The sequence below is a fragment of the Microtus pennsylvanicus genome, chromosome 12 (genome assembly GCF_037038515.1).
Source record: "Microtus pennsylvanicus isolate mMicPen1 chromosome 12, mMicPen1.hap1, whole genome shotgun sequence".
NCBI lineage: Eukaryota > Metazoa > Chordata > Mammalia > Rodentia > Cricetidae > Microtus > Microtus pennsylvanicus.
The window spans coordinates 65,855,039-65,873,100 of NC_134590.1; the positions used below are offsets into that span (position 1 = coordinate 65,855,039).

Here is an 18,062-nt window from a genome sequence, read left to right on the forward strand (position 1 = left end):
CTCTAAGGAACTTGATCCTGGCATGGAAACTAGGTGAGGTCATTGCCTAACGGTAACTGAAGAGAGAACAGGTTAAAGAGCAGGCCAGTACTCTTCCAATTTTTATTTTCTCTGAGAGCTGAACATTATGTTAAGGGGTAGAGTCACCCAAAGCTAAGAGTATATATTAAAAATCCATAAGGAAACCTGCTATTTTTTAAGTTAATAACAAAATAAAATGTAAGACAAAAAAGTTTCAACAGAGATTCCCTGCATGAGTAGATAAAGGTACTCTAAGAAGTCATCAGTTACTAAAATGAAAAGCCCCAGGACCAGGGTGAAGCCACTTCTCTATGAACCCCTGGGGCTCCCCAAACAATACGCTACTACACTGGTTGCCCACTAGAATTACACAGTAAAACTCTACGACACTAAAAGTTTTGGTCACATGATATAAGGAAATCAAGTTTTAGCTGAGCTAGAAGCTTCCTCCCTTTCAGAGGGTGTTCCACATGCTGGAGCACTGTCATTAGCAGTCTTACTCAGCTGTGAACCCTGTGTGCTATACTACCAACTGGCCAGGCAAGACATGTCCAGCAGCACAATAATGGCACTACGTTAAAGGGGCAACAGCTTCCTGACTGGACTTATCACTCCACTGAAGCCAATGCCTGCCTGGTACTGTAAACCTACTGAAAATCCCTAGTTGAGGGGTCCTATACTGTAGTAGCTAAGCTACTGCTGTCCTTAAAGTGAGCATAGCACACCTCTCAAATTACCTTCTAAATATTTTTATTTATCCCCACAGAACAGTGCTGCTATTGTCTGTGGTCAAAAGCTTATTTTTACAAGGGACAGAGGTTACTGAAGAAACTGGCCATCTAGTCTGAGTAACTGTTCAAAGTTGAGCCCTCCTGCATGAGACACTGCACTCCTACTCTAAAACTCAGGAAATAATGCAAAAAGGGGAGAAAATCATGTATAAGCTGGAGGGAGGGATGGAGTGCTTAGAATACTTTATCCTGTTGTGTTGTTTTTCTTTTTTCTTTTCTCTTTTTTGGGGGGTGCCTGTGTGTTTGTGGTATTCAAGTATGTATGTATTCTCACCTCACATGTGTTGGTATATATGTGTGCATATAGACATGAATGTAGAGGCCAAAGAGTGGCACTGAGCATCTAAATCAATCACACTTTACTTACTAATGCAGGATCTGCTCTGAACTGAGAGTTTACTGACAAAGAAGTTGACCCTATAACTCAAAATAACAACTACTCAACACATTTTCAGACATAAAGAACACTGCAATATGCCACAAATAGACACATAAAAGGTAACCTGGCATGGGTACTAATGAAAATGGACAGGGACAAACAGTGTCACAAATCTAATTTGTAAATATGTTTTCCCTGCTTCAAATCAGCAGAGTGATTACAGGAGGAAAACAAACTTACCAAATGAATACTGTCCTGAGAGCTTTTTCTTCTATAAGGCTTCACAAGGAATTCTGCAAAAACAAACAAATATCCTACCATCATGATTATGCCAATTGAAAGCCCAGCCTTATCTCTCACACTAACATCTTTAATTGCTGTATGGACTGCTGGTAGATATTCAGACTTTTTCCTCACATGATTCAGAAACCTAAGATGTTCCTTTCTGAGCTTCCCTCAGTGAACAAGTATTACCTCCCACAGCTGGTGAGGGAAATCTCTGCTGCTTATCATACCTATTCTATCCTGTCTTGGACTTCTAGTTCAAGGTCTTTTGTGCATACAACTGACTTCTACCAAAGGATCTAACATTGTTTTGAGGACATAAAGTAATGGGTAGATAACTACAAACAAAGAATTCCTGCCATTAGGCAATAATCTGATCTTTGTAGAAATAAGAGAACTATATACCCAATCTCTTTGGGGCAAATTCTCTGTAGTATTTATTTATAGACAGAATCTTTCAGCTTGTTTTGGAGCTTGGTTTTTCCATTTGTACTTGTTTGGGGCAGTGTTGTTTAGTTGGTTTTAGTTGTTTGTAACAAAGCCTTACTCTGTAGCCCAAGCTAGCCTGGTATTTACCATGTAGCCCAGACTAGCCTACGATCTACCTGCCTCAGCCTCCTGAAATCTGGGATTACAGGTATGACATACCATATTGAGTACAGGATTATTATTTAAATTACATGAAGTAAAATAAATGAGTAAGACCAAATAGAGTACCAAAACTCTAAAGAATTAGAAATGAAGGGCAAAATTCAAGAAGCAAGACAATGATATGTTGGTGACTTCTCAAGTAGATTAGGTCCAGTGGTAACTAGGTGTGTAAAGAATAAAACTCAAGACACAGGTCAAATCTATGGAAAAAACCAAACTTATGAGCCAGGCAGTGACGTATACTGTAATTCTAGTATGTAAGAGACTGAAGCAGCAGGACTGCTGCAGGTTCATGAGTAACCTAGGCTACATACGAAGACTCTACTCAAAAAGTAAAAAGAATAACCAGCTTACAATGCCAGATAAATCAGACAACAACACTCAACAACAACAACAAAAAAGACTGAAGCAGGTTAGTTAGCTCTGTGTCAGCAACGACTCCTCAGCCGTAGTCAGGTAGTGTATCATCACTGTAACGATGCCAACCAATCCATTCCTCTAAGGACAATGTGCCAGATAAGGGTTATATAAAGCTGAGTCTGAAAAAGGCTCTCTGGTACCATAAGGTTATAAACACAGCAGAAAATAGAAGATTTATGTTCTCCTCTTCATTGAGATAGAATGTAATGTGGCTACGTTAAATCCAAACCATTAATAAAAGATCTAACTATAATGGAAGTTAAATACATGAGATACAAATTGAAGCAGAGGATAGGACAGGCGTAGAGAAAACTTGAAGTTAATCCTTTAGGATTTACCCTAGATTCTATCACTAAGGAGTAGAGGAACAAAAAATTAAATCTTTCTGAACCTATCTCACTAAGGCACAAATTTCTATGTACATATATATATTATATGTGGTATGATATGTATATTATATATATCACACACATATATAATGCCATGTGGATATAATGTATTATAGGAAATAGCCCGGAGCTAAGGTCAAAGTTCAGGACCTAGCCGGGCGGTGGTGGCGCACGCCTTTAATCCCAGCACTCGGGAGGCAGAGGCAGGCGGATCTCTGTGAGTTCGAGGCCAGTCTGGTCTACAAGAGCTAGTTCCAGGACAGGAACCAAAAGCTACAGAGAAACCCTGTCTCGAAAAAAATCAAAAAAAAAAAAAAAAAAAAAGTTCAGGACCTATATCTAGTTAGAGCCCCAACATCCATGTAAAATGACAGGTGTGGTAGCATGTGCCTATAGTCCCAGCATTGAGAATGTGAAAACAAGAAAATACCTGGGACTTGCTGGCCTGCTAGCCTACCAAATCAGTGAGTTCCAGGTTTAGTGAGAGACCTTCTCAAAAAATAAAGTGGAAAATCAATCATGAAGACACCCAAAAACAACCTCTGGCCCCCTTCATGCCCACTCACCTCCACCCACATCCAGGCATGGGAGAGTCCTAACAAGTGTAAAGTACAATATACCTGATTTTAAATACCATGATAATGTATATTACTGTGCAGCTGCACTAGAAGTTAACAACTTAAGGGCCTGAAGGCTCTGAGACCATAAGGGAATACACACATTCAGTTCCTATACAAACTAGTTTGTGATTAGCTGCATGCAACCTGAAACACTGGCTTCTGCAAAGACAAAGTGACACCAGTTTATATATCATTTATACTGTTAAAAACTAAATATGAAAACAAATCAAGTTAAACCAAATTAGTAAGGAAAATCTAAAGAGAGGGTAGGCCCCCTGTAATATTTGGGGGTGGGGAATGTGTAAGTAGAACTTGTTGACTCTGGTATGTTTCAGGGGGAAAATAGAGTGCTTTTTAGGTGGTCCTCTCTCACTTTTCAAATGGAGGATAAGAGTTCAAAATTTTAAGAAGGCAATATTAAAAACTTATTTTTAAATAATCTATTTTCCACTGAAATGAAAACAAAAGGACTTTCTTGTCTATAAATAGTAAGAAACAGATTCTGATATAATTGAGTACAGAGGCAACATTCAAACATTCAAGGCTGCAGATGTGGCTCAGTTGACAGAGTGCCTGTCTAGCATGAGCAAAGGCCCTGGAGGTCCTGGTTCAACAAGAATAACCATTTGGTGCATGTCTAAGTGCTAGCATTCAGAAGTGGAAGCAGAAGGATCACAAGTTCAAAGCTATCATTGGCTATAAAAGGGTTCAAAGGAGTCATGAGCTACACGAGAGCCTGTCTAAATTTTTTTTTTAAAAAAGAAAGAAACATAAAAGAACAGACAAAACTCAGTGATGTTAAATTTTAAGAAGCATATCTTGGTGACTTTTCTCTGAATCTTAGTGCTTCCTTGCTATGGCTATTAAAGTTTCTAATATCTAAAACTAGACTTCTATAGCACATTTGGTAGGATTATTCAATGGTGGGAAAATGATTTAATCATAAGAACTAACCCAAAGCCAAGTATTTAACAGCTGAATGAAATGACTATAACAGAAACTTATTCCCTAAACCTAAAGTTTTCTTTGAAGTTTTTGCTGCTGAAATCAAGAATAAATGAAAACAGAAACAAGTATTCAGTCAAAAAAAATGGACTGCATTCATTCCCTATGGTAAGTAATGAAGAGCCATTCGTCTAACAGCACTTGTGGGTGGGAAGGGTGATGCAACAATGAATAGGGTTCCTACCCTTGTGCAGCTGCCATCTGGTCTGTGTGACTTTCTAGAATTATGACATTTTCTCATTTATGAGCATGCTTTGTAAAGACAAATGATGGTACATACAGAAGGGGTCAGTGCCTTGATGCAGTGAGACCACCAAACAACATGCTTAAAATCAAAACCAGACACTGTGTTTCTTTTACACTTCTGAAACATTAAAGACTAAGAGCAGTCAGAGCCCTGAATGCAACTTCATGATTAGTTTACTGCATTTTCTCTGCCAGCTGTGAGGCACAGATAAGCAGCTAAAACATCATCCCCTACACAAAAACAACCATCCTTCTCCAAAGAGAAAAAAATAGTAAGTTATCAGAAACAGCTAGACTCCATGTTATTACATTTCCATATCAACAAACACACACTGGTAACAAGTTGCTTCAAACAGTAATAATCAAATGCCACTGCTAAAAAGAAATATTTGGTTTCAAAAGGAAATAACCGAAGGACCAACCTGGTATAATTCTGGAATTAGACAAGCGATGCAGAATGTGTGACTCATTAGTTGTACACATTTCTTTTTAACATGGGAGAGATTCTGAACACAATCCTCAAAGGGAGCTCTGCTACAGAATTTCAGTTGGTGACAACACTAAAGGTCATTTGTCTTCGATGAGTAGCTGAATTACTGGCAGCTATTTTTCTAGCTGTGGACCTCAAATGTGACAAGTTTACACTAAAGTAACTGTGCTTTCCCATTTTTAGACACTAAGATTGATTACACCTCACAAATACCTTCCTACATTCCTGTCTCAAGGAACCAAGCACGAGGAAGCCACATATTCACAGAAAAGATTAACTATATTCAAACCAACAGCAAATCTGACTGGTAACCTTCAAAATAACTTATTTTACAAAGACTTTTAATTTTAACCTTTTAAATGGCAAGAGAGAGAGCACCAGCTACATATGTCTATTATCATAAAAGATTAAAACCAAAGATCATATATTATTTATTTTTTAAAAGTTAACATTTAAAACTTCAAAAGTGGAGAGATATTAAGTTCTGACTTGCTCTTTATAATCACTTTGGTGCAGAATACATTCTTTTCATATTTGACTCAGATGTATTAAGCCATTAACAGAATTATAAGAAGTTCCACAAGTAATCTATAATGTTATTACCTGCCTAAGGCATCACTTTACTACCGAAATTAAGAATTAAAAATATAATTTTGGAGTAAGGAAAATAGTTCAATGGGTTAAGTAATGAACTCAATTTGTATCCCCAGATCCCATATACAAGCCAACATGACAACACACACCTGTGCTGGGGAGGTAGCGACAAGGCCCAGGTTCAGTAACTTTGTAAAAATAGGGTGGAAATAAAACCACTTGATGTCAACCTTAGGCTTCCTAATGTGTGTGTACTAGCAAGTGTACACACCCACACACACTATAAGGCAGTATATTTAGGTAGGTCTGCCATCTAAAATGAAGAAATGCTTCCTATTTCCTAAAAGGGAAGAGACATAATTTATTGAGAATAAAAATGCCTGGGACTTGAGAGAGCTCAGAAGTTAACAGTATTTGCTGCTCAATCACAAGGACCACCACGTACGGATGTTAACAAATTCCAACTCCAAAGAACCCAAGCCCTCTTCTAGCCTCTGAAGGCAGTTACACATACATGTGTACATACACATACACACACACACACAAAGTAAATAAAGTCATTTTAATTTTTTTAACTTCAGTTTATGTGTGGGGATATTTTGCCTGTGTGTATGTCTGTGTAGCATGTGCATATAGGGTCCATGGAGGCCAGAAGAGGGCTTCAGATCCTCTGAGAATGGAGGTACAGGAGATTGTGAGCTGCCATAGGGTTGCTGGGAAATGAACTCAAGTCCTCTAGAAGAACAGAGAGTATTCTTCACCTGCTGACCCTAAAGTTATTTTTTTTTTTTTTTGGTTTTTCGAGACAGGGTTTCTCTGTGGCTTTGGAGCCTGTCCTGGAACTAGCTCTTGTAGACCAGGCTGGTCTCGAACTCCCAGAGATCCGCCTGCCTCTGCCTCCCGAGTGCTGGGATTAAAGGCGTGCGCCACCACCGCCCGGCTCCTAAAGTTATTTTTTAAGACTGCTCAAGTCTCATTATTAACAAAAGATGATAGGAACTCTAGCATGCAATCACTAGAAATTAATTTAATTAAAAGCCAAGTAGGATCAATGTGCCTAAGTGTCAGAGGTAGTTTATTATTTATAATTACTGTGGAAACATCAGAAAGACTATCTATAGCACCGGAAAAAAGTTTCCTGACTTTTGTTCCAAGGTGTGCCTCTGGAAGGGCAAATTTCCTACAAGCATGAGTTAAGGTCTTACACTTGTTCTCAATTAACTTCTGGTAACAGAAGTAACTGGGGAAGTTGTCCACATTCTTTTCACCCTACCTTGCACTAAATCTGTCCTCAACGCACAGATCACACATTCTATTAAAACTGAATGACAATTCAAATTTCAGAAATTTAAATTCTCATAATCATAAGTTTACAATGACTTCCTCCTTAACATTTATTTAATATTAAACCCCAAAATCTATCCCTTCTGCTTCCTAAAAAACTTAGGTGGGTTTCTTAGATAAAAGACTTAAAATATCTGTCCCTATGGAGATGGATTAATTTTACAAACAGGTTCTCAAGCAGATTCTGTAATAATGTTTAATTTAAGAACTCCTATTTTTTTCTCCTATTTCATTTTTTCAAGAATTTCATATATGAGTACTGTATTTACATCATAAAAACTCCTCTCTATTTTTTCTCCCAAGACAGGGTTTCTCTGTAAACCTCTGGCTGTCCTGGAACTCACTCAATAAACCAGGCAGGCCTCAAACTCATGGTGATCCACCAGCCTCTGCCTTCCAAGCACTGGGATTAAAGACATGTGCCACCAACATCTGGCTAAGAACTCCTATTTCTTATGTACTTAGCAGAAAAAGAAAATAAATCTGTAAGTTATGTAGCAAAACAAAAACAATTTTAAAAGCCACTAAAGCCCCAAACTGACATTGCTTATACCAGCACACTTTGCTCCTCAATCTTCCCACAAAGCAGAATCTCCAGATCCACTTGAACACTAAATCCTAAGCCTCTCAGTGAGCAGACCCATAACAGATTTTTTTAAAAAAAATAAACAAACAAAAAACCCCAGTCTAAGATAAAGGACAGCTTGCTAAAGGAACCCAAGAACTAGCTATATCCATGTATAAACAAACAAGTATGTCTTATTTTCCTATCTTCTCTAGACACTTTGACATATTAAACATGAATTCTAGGAAAAGTATGAAAGTAAACCACACCCCCCCAAAAGAGGTATCAGTAACCCAAACCAAGCCGATCTGTACACTGCTTATCATACATGAATACTTTATTAGGAATGATAAGGTTTTCTCCCATTCCGTGAATTGACTCGAGTTTTATGTACAATAACAGGCATTAAAATGGTCAAGAAGGGGATATAGCTCTGCTGATAAAAGTGTCTGCCTTGCAGGCATGAAGCCATGGGTTCTATCTGCATCAACCTTAGAAAGGTTAAGAACCAGAAAGCTGAATGAAAATGCATAACAATTCTTTCAGCATACAATATAACAATAAAAATTAAAAATTTAAACTTTTGAGCTGGTCAGTGGTAGCAAACACCGTTAATCCCAGCACTCAGGAGGCAGAGGCAGGTGGATCTTTGAGTTCAAGGTCAGCCTGGTCTACAAAGGACAGCTAAGGCTACACAAAGAAACCCCGTCTCCAAAGGCCACACAAAGAAACCCCGTCTCCAAAAGAAGTGAGTGAGGGAAGGAGGGAGGGAGGGGAAGGAGAGAGAGAGAGAGAGAGAGAGAGAGAAATAAAAATAAACTTTGAACTGATAGCTTCACAATTAAAAACTTCTGTGCTCAACAGTTAAAAGCACTTCTTGCTTTTGCAGATGACCTGGATTCAACTGTCAGTCCCTATGTGGTAGCTCACAACCATCTGTAACTCCAGTTCCTGAGATCAGATGCCCCTTCTTCTAACCTCTTCCAACCTCCACAGGCACCAGGCATGCATATAGTGCACAGACAGAAAATGCATGCAATGTAGCACACACATAAAATAAAAATAAATAAATCTTAAAAAGTCTTTCCAATCCTGCTCTACTTAGGTAGCACATAGAAAGCAAACAACGAACTGTCTACCTCTCCAGCCTGTAAGTGCATTCAGTTAAGAGTACACTCAAAGAAATAGAACTCACAAGGTAAAGGCTGTGTGAAATAAAAAGAGCCTACTCTTCTACAGGCCTAGTTAAAATTTATATTCTGGCAATTAGGTAGGGGGCTACTCATATTTCTGAAAACAAGCCAATAAAAACTTAAATAACCTCCAATAACTACATACCACAATGAGGGCTCTGTTCATGTGGCAAACTCAAATAGCCTTTCTAAGCAGTCCTTAGAATATTTAAAGCCAAGAGACCACAAATCAGCATCTTCACCACATACTCAGGAAAAAACAAAACAAAACACCCTTTACACTGGCAATATTTATCTATTTATCTCATGTAAACAGAAGGTACATATTATGACTGACATCCCAAATATGTACAGGGGGAAAAATAGAACTTTTCAACTAATGCCAAAGGAGTTCATCACTATGTTTTACTGATGAAAAGAAAATCAAAAGTATCAAGTTAAATAAAAGTTAAGTAAAAGGAATTTTCCCTTGCACTTTTAAATAACTACATTTAAATCAGCAATTCAAGAAGTTTAAACAACCCTGAATTCACACAGAAGACAAAATTCAGAACCATGTCTTTAAAAACTTCTTCAGCTGTTATTCTTTTTTTTTTTTTTTTTTTTTTGGTTTTTCGAGACAGGGTTTCTCTGTAGCTTTGGTGCCTGTCCTGGAACTAGCTCTTGTAGACCAGGCTGGCCTCGAACTCACAGAGATCTGCCTGCCTCTGCCTCCCGAGTGCTGGAATTAAAGGCGTGCGCCACCACGGCCCGGCCAGCTATTATTCTTAACTCAGTTGGAAAATCAAAGGCAGCTTTTTAAAAGATATGCCTCTATTCATACAAATATTGGCAAAACAGTCTCAAGATGGAAAGACAGCCAAACAGAAACTTATTCTACATACATTATAGAGTAATCCAAAGATATTGCTCATACATGAAAAACAGTGACAAGCCAGATGTGGTGGTGAGGCTAACACAGCAAGGCAACAGAGTAATACTTCCACCTCTAAGTAAATAACTACTACTATTCAATTCAGATGACAGAAAAAATATGTAACTAAATAAACAAATCATTCAATTAAGAAAAATAGTTCATACAGACAAGACCTGTCCAATGGACAAAGGGTGTATGAAGTAATTGTAGGTAGCAGTCCCCAAAACTTAGAAAGACTGACAGACACACAAACACACACACAGATGAATGCACATACAAATGCAGACACACAGCACAATATGTGGTATACATGTCATTCACAAACAGTAAGGTTTTATGCCTACCAAGCTGCTTTTTAAAAATATATTTTGAATATGTCACTCTCCCTGTTTAATACTCTCTACTAACACCAATGACAACTTCAATAATAAAGGTAGCAGCTAATATCATTAAGTCAATCCACTGGTCTTGTTTCTGTGCCTGCCTGTTCTTTTATCTGACAAACCAAGTAAAAATAAATACGACCCTCCAATCTGTCTTAGATTATTTAGCAGTAAGCAAATTAAAGTACCACCATGAATACTTACTATTGTCCCTAAAGTTAAAAAATATATACATCCCTTGCCTTTTACCATTGCCATATTACAAAGCAAACTGCCCTTCAGAACTAAGTAGTCTATTTATCTTTAAAGTTTTAAAAGGTATCTAGATATCTTCCCTAGATATCTTTTTATTAAAATTTAATCAGAAGCCCTACACTGTGGTCTACACCTTTAATCCCTGCACTCAGAGGCAAAGGCTGGTAGACCTCTACCAGTTCCGAGTCAGCCTTGTCTACATAATGAGACCCATTTAAAAACAAAAAGAAAGAAAAATCAATCAGCCTATAACTGACACACGATGTACATTTAAAGTGTACTTTTCAGTGTTTTATTAAGAAAAAGTATGTATTTTATTAAGAAAAGTATGTATTTATAATTTTAAATACATATTTAAGTACACAGTTAATGGACATCCACAGTGCTGTATGATCAGTATCTAGAAAAATCACTATCCATATTTCAGAATCTTTTCATCCTACTAAACTGCACCTCTCCCCACGCTCTGTAATTCATTACTTCCTCCCCTCAGTCCCTGTATTCACTGTCACTTTGTTTTGATGGATTTGCCTACTCTAGCTTATATAAATGAACTCATCAAGTATTGATTTTATATCTGGCTTATTTTGGCTTAGCACAGTATTTCTAGGTTTGTTCATGTGTAGCATATGAAGAATTATAAGTCTCTTTAACACTGGGTACCATTCTATTGTCTATATATTCTTTGTTGATAAATGTATCTGCTGACTATCCTACCTTTAAATACTATGAACAATGTTATGAACAATGGCACATAAAACTGTGAGTCAAGCATGAAAGCTCGCTCCTATAATTCCAGTACTTGGGAGGTTAAAGCAAAATGATGACAGATTCCAGGCCAGACTGGACTACACAGAGAGTTCCAAGCCAACCTGAAGTATACACTGGTACACTGAAACTTTATTTAAAAAAAAAAAAAAAAAAAAAAGATCTGTCTGGGTCCTTCTATTTCTTTGTAGTGTATAGCGAGATGCATAACTGCCGAGTCAGTCATGCATTTTAATCTCTGAGGCCAATCTTCCAAGGTGCTTAAAACAAGGTACCAGCACTCTAATTTATTTATGCCCCAGTCAACACTTTCATTTTTTTAAAATATTTATTTATTTAATGTTTTCGTGTACCACATGTATGTGGGGGCTTGAGGAGGTCAGAAAAGAGCACTGAATTCCCTAGAACTGAAGTTGCAAGTTGTGAGCCTTGATGTGGGAACCTTTATAATACTGAGCCATCTTTCCAACATTCTCAATTCACTTTTTGGCTAGTAGCCATAGTGAGTGTATTATATTATCTTCTTCCTTTGATTTGTATTTTCCTAATGGCTGGTGATGCCATAGAGCCTTTTTCATGTGTTTACTAGCCATATTAACGTTTTTGGAGAAACATCTATTCAAGTGGCCTTCAATGGGTTTGCTATATTTTGTTACTTTGCTGTTACTGAGCTGGTAGTCTAAATACCCAATCCCATGGGTTAATTTTTCAAATAGCCAAATTATTAGAATAGAAATATTTGATCCTACCTATTACTTATACAGAATTCTTAGCTACTTCTTTTGACCCAGGCAATGCTATGGAAATAATTTAGAGAGAATTTGGAGGCAAAGTATATACCATGAAGACATGAGTCAAAAATCCTAAGAGAATTATCCCAATGCCCAGAGGTCTTTATAGAGTCACTTTACTCAAACTTCTAGTCCTCGAGATACCCAAGTTGCCTGCTAAGTTCTTCCTTCAATTATGCAAGATGTTTCAGTATTCTGCCAAAGACTCTGTATCTTCCTCGTGTTTATTTGTTTAAGCTTTAAGTGAGTTTCGGTGTCACCAGTAACAAAGAGTCCTGAAAAATAAATCATACTTAAGTCAGGTGTATCAAGTTTAAAAACTAACAACAAAGAGAATGAATTACTGCAACCTAGATAAGAAATCAATCTGTTCACTATTCCCTGTATCAACTGAACACAATACTTTTCCTAATAATTGTTAGATAATACCCATGAGATACTGAATAGCTAGCAAAACTTAGGTTTTTTAAAGTCTTATCATAGTTTACTGACAAGTACTCACTTGAATTCATTTTTAATAACTTTTCATTCATGCTAACATGAAAAATTAGGGTTAAGATTGTAGCTCAGAAAATGGGTCAAGACCATGGAAAACCCACAGAAACAGCTGACCCTGGCTAGTGGGAGCTCACTGACTCTGGAATGATAGCTGGGGAACCTTCATAGGACCGAACTGAATGTGGATGACAGTTGTGTATGGCTGGAGCAGTCTGTGGGGCCACTGGCAGCACAGCCAGAACTAGTACATGAACTGGCTCCATTTCCTATGATATGGTGGAGGGCCTTGATCAAGTGAGTCCCGATGGGAGGCCTCACCCCCTCTGAGGAGTGGATGGAGGGGGAAGTAGGGAGAATGAGAGGAGGGAAGGGAAAGGGAACTGATATTGGTATGCAAAATAAAAAAAAAGTTGCCTTAAAAAAGAATGTAGCTCAGTAGTAGAGTACCCACCTAGCACGTGCAAGGCACTAGAATTGATCCCAAGTATCAAAAGAAGAAGGAAAAAAATCTATGGAGAGATAGAGTAAGGAAGGAGAAGAAAAGGAAAGTGAAATATATATATATATATTTTTTTCCCCCCGAGACAGGGTTTCTCCGTGGTTTTGGAACCTGTCCTAGAACTAGCTCTTGTAGACCAGGCTGGTCTCGAACTCACAGAGATCCGCCTGTCTCTGCCTTCCGAGTGCTGGGACCAAAGGCGTGCGCCACCACCGCCCGGCCAAGTTAACAATATTTTAAGCCATCCAAATTCTAATATATTCAAAAGTTAGTTTAAAAGGACAAAAATTCTATTGTTTTATATTTAAAAAGTCATCAAATAGTTTATTGACCCTATTTAAACATTCATCTCCAGAAATATATTGATGTATATATTGCATTTTACTTCAATATATGGAGAAATGAACTATTGTTTTAGAAATAACAGTGATGATTCTAGGGAAGGGGAGGGGAGGGGAGGAGAGGGGAGGGGAGGGGAGGGGAGGGGAGGGGAGGGAAGGGAAGGGAAGGGAAGGGGGGATTTTTGAGACAGGGTTTCTCTGTAGCTTTTGGTTCCTGTCCTAGAACTAGCTCTTGTAGACCAGGCTGGCCTCGAACTCACAGAGATCTGCCTGCCTCTGCCTCCCGAGTGCTGGGATTAAAGGCCTGGGTAAGTGTTCTATCACTGAATTAAATCCCTAGCCCTAAAGAGTTGCATTAAAACATTTTACTTCCAGAAATCGATCTTCAGTTTTGCTCAGTAGAAAAACAGCATATCCTGCTGCACACCTGTGCCCGTGCACAGCGGGGAGCAGACTAGGGGGTTGAATCCTTGAGCGTGTGGAGGCTAGAGGTCAATCAGTACAATTCTTCTCTCACTGGTATGAAAAGAATTGTGTGTATAGTTCCAAATCAAAGACTGAATTCAAAAAAGTATGTACTTACAGAAGCATCTGCTCAGTACAGAATACCAAAGAAAGAAGTAAAGCGTATTTAGAAAACATTTTACTGTTGCTCATTTTTTCACATCATCCACAGTGGGTCATGTGACCACATTTAAAAGACTGTATTTTGAATTTTTTTTCCTGCAATGAGGTAGTGGAGAAAGGACTATCAAATTAAGCAGCAAACTTCACCAAAGAGCAAATTATTTTTCAAAAGTCAAATTTAAAACAGAACTTCCTGAGCTGAAGAAATGGCTCAGCAGTTTGGAATGCTTGCTTCTCACGATATAGCCCTGGCCATTCTGGAATTTGCTATATAGAGCAGGCTGGCCTCAACCCCACAGAAATCTACCTACCTCCGCCTCCTGAGTGCTGGGGTCAAAAGAATGCACCACCACTCTGAACACAACTCCCTCTTTTATGCTTAAGTTTCACTCCAGTTCCTACTGTTTTACACACAGCCTTTCAGAGGATTGGTCCAATGGTCATTAAGACAAAAATTGAACATATACACTAACAAGTTAAGCAATGGTTTTTCAAGGTATTCTTAAACAGCTTAAGATCAACCTGACTTTGCCTCAAAACCCAAACCAGATCTTACAGAAGTCACTTTGTCTTTCTCATGGTACCAACAGCAACTGTACCCAACTGTATTACAGGGAATAAATATACTATATAAAGATCAAGCAAACTAAGAGATGCACCTATTAGCTATTACCATTAATGTCATGCTATAGATCAGCTACTACACACTCTCTCAAAAAGTATATAATTATCTCTCCTGAGCCACCCCACAACCTCATAAGATTACTGGAAAACCAACAAATTGGGAAAAATAACTCTTAAAGGTTTTAATTATAGAACTGTGTGTGTATGCACGTGTGTGTGTGTCTATAGAAGGTGCAAGCAGGGGTGGGGGAGTGCGCGCACACACATACACACATGCACAAATTTAAATATTATAACTGAAAAATACTGCAAAAGTAGTCTAAGTAACAAATTTCATCTTGTTAAGTAAAACTAAACTCTAAGTAAACATGTATTTTCATAAAGCTAGAATCAATGATCTACATGCCAATCATTATGGTATATATATTTTTCATGCATTATCTCATTGTATCATCACAGAGTTGTTGAAGCAGACCCTACCTTTACGTTTCACAGTGGGGGATTCAAGCTCCCCAAGGATTAAATGCTTTGTCTAAGGCCAAAGAGATAGCCTGTTTCTAAATTCTAAAATACCAGAGTAGAATAGAATCAATCATCATGCGACAAAACAGTTTGTATGCCCCAGTTTTCCCCAAGTTAATAAGATCTTTTCAAATTCTCCAAAGATTACAATCTATAATAAAGTACTGAAAACAATTTAGTAAAAAGAAGATACCTGATCAATCTTACATTGAAATGCAAACCTGAAAATTGCAGAAGTTATCTATTTAAGAAAAGAGCGGCTGTAGAATATGCAGTCAAGTACCACCTTCTTCAAGTTCTTTAATAAAGAGTTCTTTATCTTGTTTAGATGTGTGTTGAGATCCTGAGTACTCTAATTTTCACAAGCAAATTTAATTGCTTTCATAGATAATATAAAGAAAGTACTGTCTTTAGCCCATAAATCACCACCCAAACATGGGCACTACTACCGGAAGAACAAGAGCAGCTGGGCAAGCACAACACGTCATCTACACAGTCCTAAAGTTGTAGACTACAGAAAGAACAACCAAACACACCTGTTGTGTTAAACTGGCTCTCTTCTCGTGTGTGTGTGTGTGTGTGTGTGTGTGTGTGTGTGTATTCATGGGTGTGAGTGTCTTGGGAACTGAACCTAAGGCCATGCTACCTACCACTGAACCTCTAGCCTACACCATCACATTTACATGCAAAAGACTGATAAATGCTTCTCTCAATTAAAAAATTAAGTGAAGATACTTTCAAACAAGAAATCTGCTGACAACATCTCAATAAAATACAAACACAACTTCAAAATGTCTTAACCAGTAGTAAACGGAGGGTATATTTGCATCTAGTTAAAATTTAAATATATATTGAAATTTCTAATGATATGCCAACTTGAAGTAAATATGTGAAATATTTTGCCAGTCGTGAGGTGTATCCAAGAACATGGATACAAAAATTTTATTCAAAAATTGTATTACACAAAACCATTAAAAAACTGTCTGTGGTTAGGACAGGGAGCTGGCATATATCTTTAACCCAAGCACTAGGGAGGTAGAGACAGAAAGATCTGTGTGAGTTCCAGAGCCAGCCAGGGGCTACACAGTCAGATACTGTCTCAAATAAATAAACACAATAAAGTCTATTGATACACAAGAGAGAATGTTTTTTTTAATTATACTGGGAAAACAAATTCTGAAGTATTTAGAGGGAAAATACAGTGCCTCTAACTTATTCCCAAATGACTCCAAGGAGAAAACTGGGGAAAGACATGTATAAAACAAAATATAAAAAAACGATTCAAAAAACACTTGGAGTTCCTTACACTGCTTCTAGAACTTGTGCTGAATTTCAAACTATATTATAACAAAATATTCTTTTTTCAAAGTGTGGAACAACGAGACACGATAAATAATAATTCATTTAGGTCATAGGTAGGTAATGGACATTCATTATAGCATATCATGTGTTTCCTTAAGGTTAAAAATGAAAAGGAACTCTACACTCTAATCCCAGTAAAGTGTCCTTAGAATGTTGCTGTTAAACATCTGAGTCATATCACTGGCTTCACTCCCATGCCTTCCTTTGATTATAACTTTGCTAAATGGTCAGGTATGCCAATTCAGTGCTCTGTAAACTTTGCAACCAAAAAAGGAAACATTCTGAAAAAAACTTCTATCATGACTTGAAAAAAATGAAAATAAATAAATAAATAAATAAAACAGAGGCGCTAGGGTAATAAACGACAAAAATGGTGACTATCTCAAGTGTGTACTGAGAAGAAAAAGGAAAAAAACCTAAGGAAACAACTGGAAATGCTGTTCATCATATTCTATCTACAAATCATGAGTCTATGAATGAATATCTTATTAAGCTTTAATTTAAAGATAATACATCAGTGGTTCTCAACTTTCCTAATGCTGTAATCCTTTAAATATAGTTCTGCATGTTATGGTGACCCCAACCATAAAATTATTTCCTTGCTACTTCATAACTGTCATTTTGCTACTGTTATAAATAAGAATGTAAATATCTGTGTTTTTCTGATAGTTTTAGGCGACCCCTGTGAAAGGATCGTTCTACCCAAAAAGGGTTCATGATACACAATGCTGTAATCTCAGCACTCAGGAGGCTGAAGCAAGATCAGAAGTTCAAGGTCAGTCTGAGAAACAAAGCAAGATCCTGTCTTGAAACAAAGTAAGAAAAGAATAATCATGAACACAGTTTTAAGTGGAACATGTGCAATGAAATCAAAGTACAGGTGATGACATAAAGGTGACTATCAGAGTTCCTATCAGAAGGCTGGAAAAATGGTTCAATGGTTAAGAGCACTGGCTATTCTTCCAGAGTACCTGGATTCAATTCCCACCACCCACATGGCAGCTCACAACTGCCTGTAACTCCAGTTCCAGGGGATCTGGCATCCTCACATATACATGCAAGTAGAACACTAATGCACATAAAATTTTTAAAAAGTTTAAATATATATGTATATAATAATACTGAGTCCCTATCAAATAACATGACATTTTACTGAATATGTAGTTAGCACTAATTATCTTAACAATAGAGTTAGAAGTGTCTATTAGATTAAGACTGTCACGTGTTGGATGAATAAAGGAAATGTAGTACACGTAACAATGAATACAATTAGCAATAAAACAGAAAAAATTCTTGTCATTTGTGACAATAGGTTCAAACTGAAAAACACTACATGCTAAACGAAGTGAAGAAAGTATAGGTAGACAAAAAATATCACATGATCTTACATATATATATTTAATCATAAAAAGTAGGCCAGGCATGGTGGTCCATACCTTTGATCTCAGCACTGGGAACAGGGTTTGGGGAAAGACTGGTGTAT

At 37.5% G+C, this 18,062-nt stretch overlaps 1 protein-coding gene across 6 annotated transcripts in view; it reads right to left on the reverse strand.

Annotated features, from left to right (window-relative positions):
* The window catches only part of Mtmr3 (myotubularin related protein 3), a 121,115-nt gene that overhangs the window by 65,584 nt on the left and 37,469 nt on the right, over positions 1–18,062 (reverse strand). For all 6 annotated transcript variants that reach the window (XM_075944128.1, XM_075944130.1, XM_075944127.1 and 3 more), the window contains exon 2: positions 1,432–1,484. The gene's annotated coding sequence lies outside the window, so the exon portion shown is untranslated. The remainder of the gene's footprint in view (positions 1–1,431; positions 1,485–18,062) is intronic.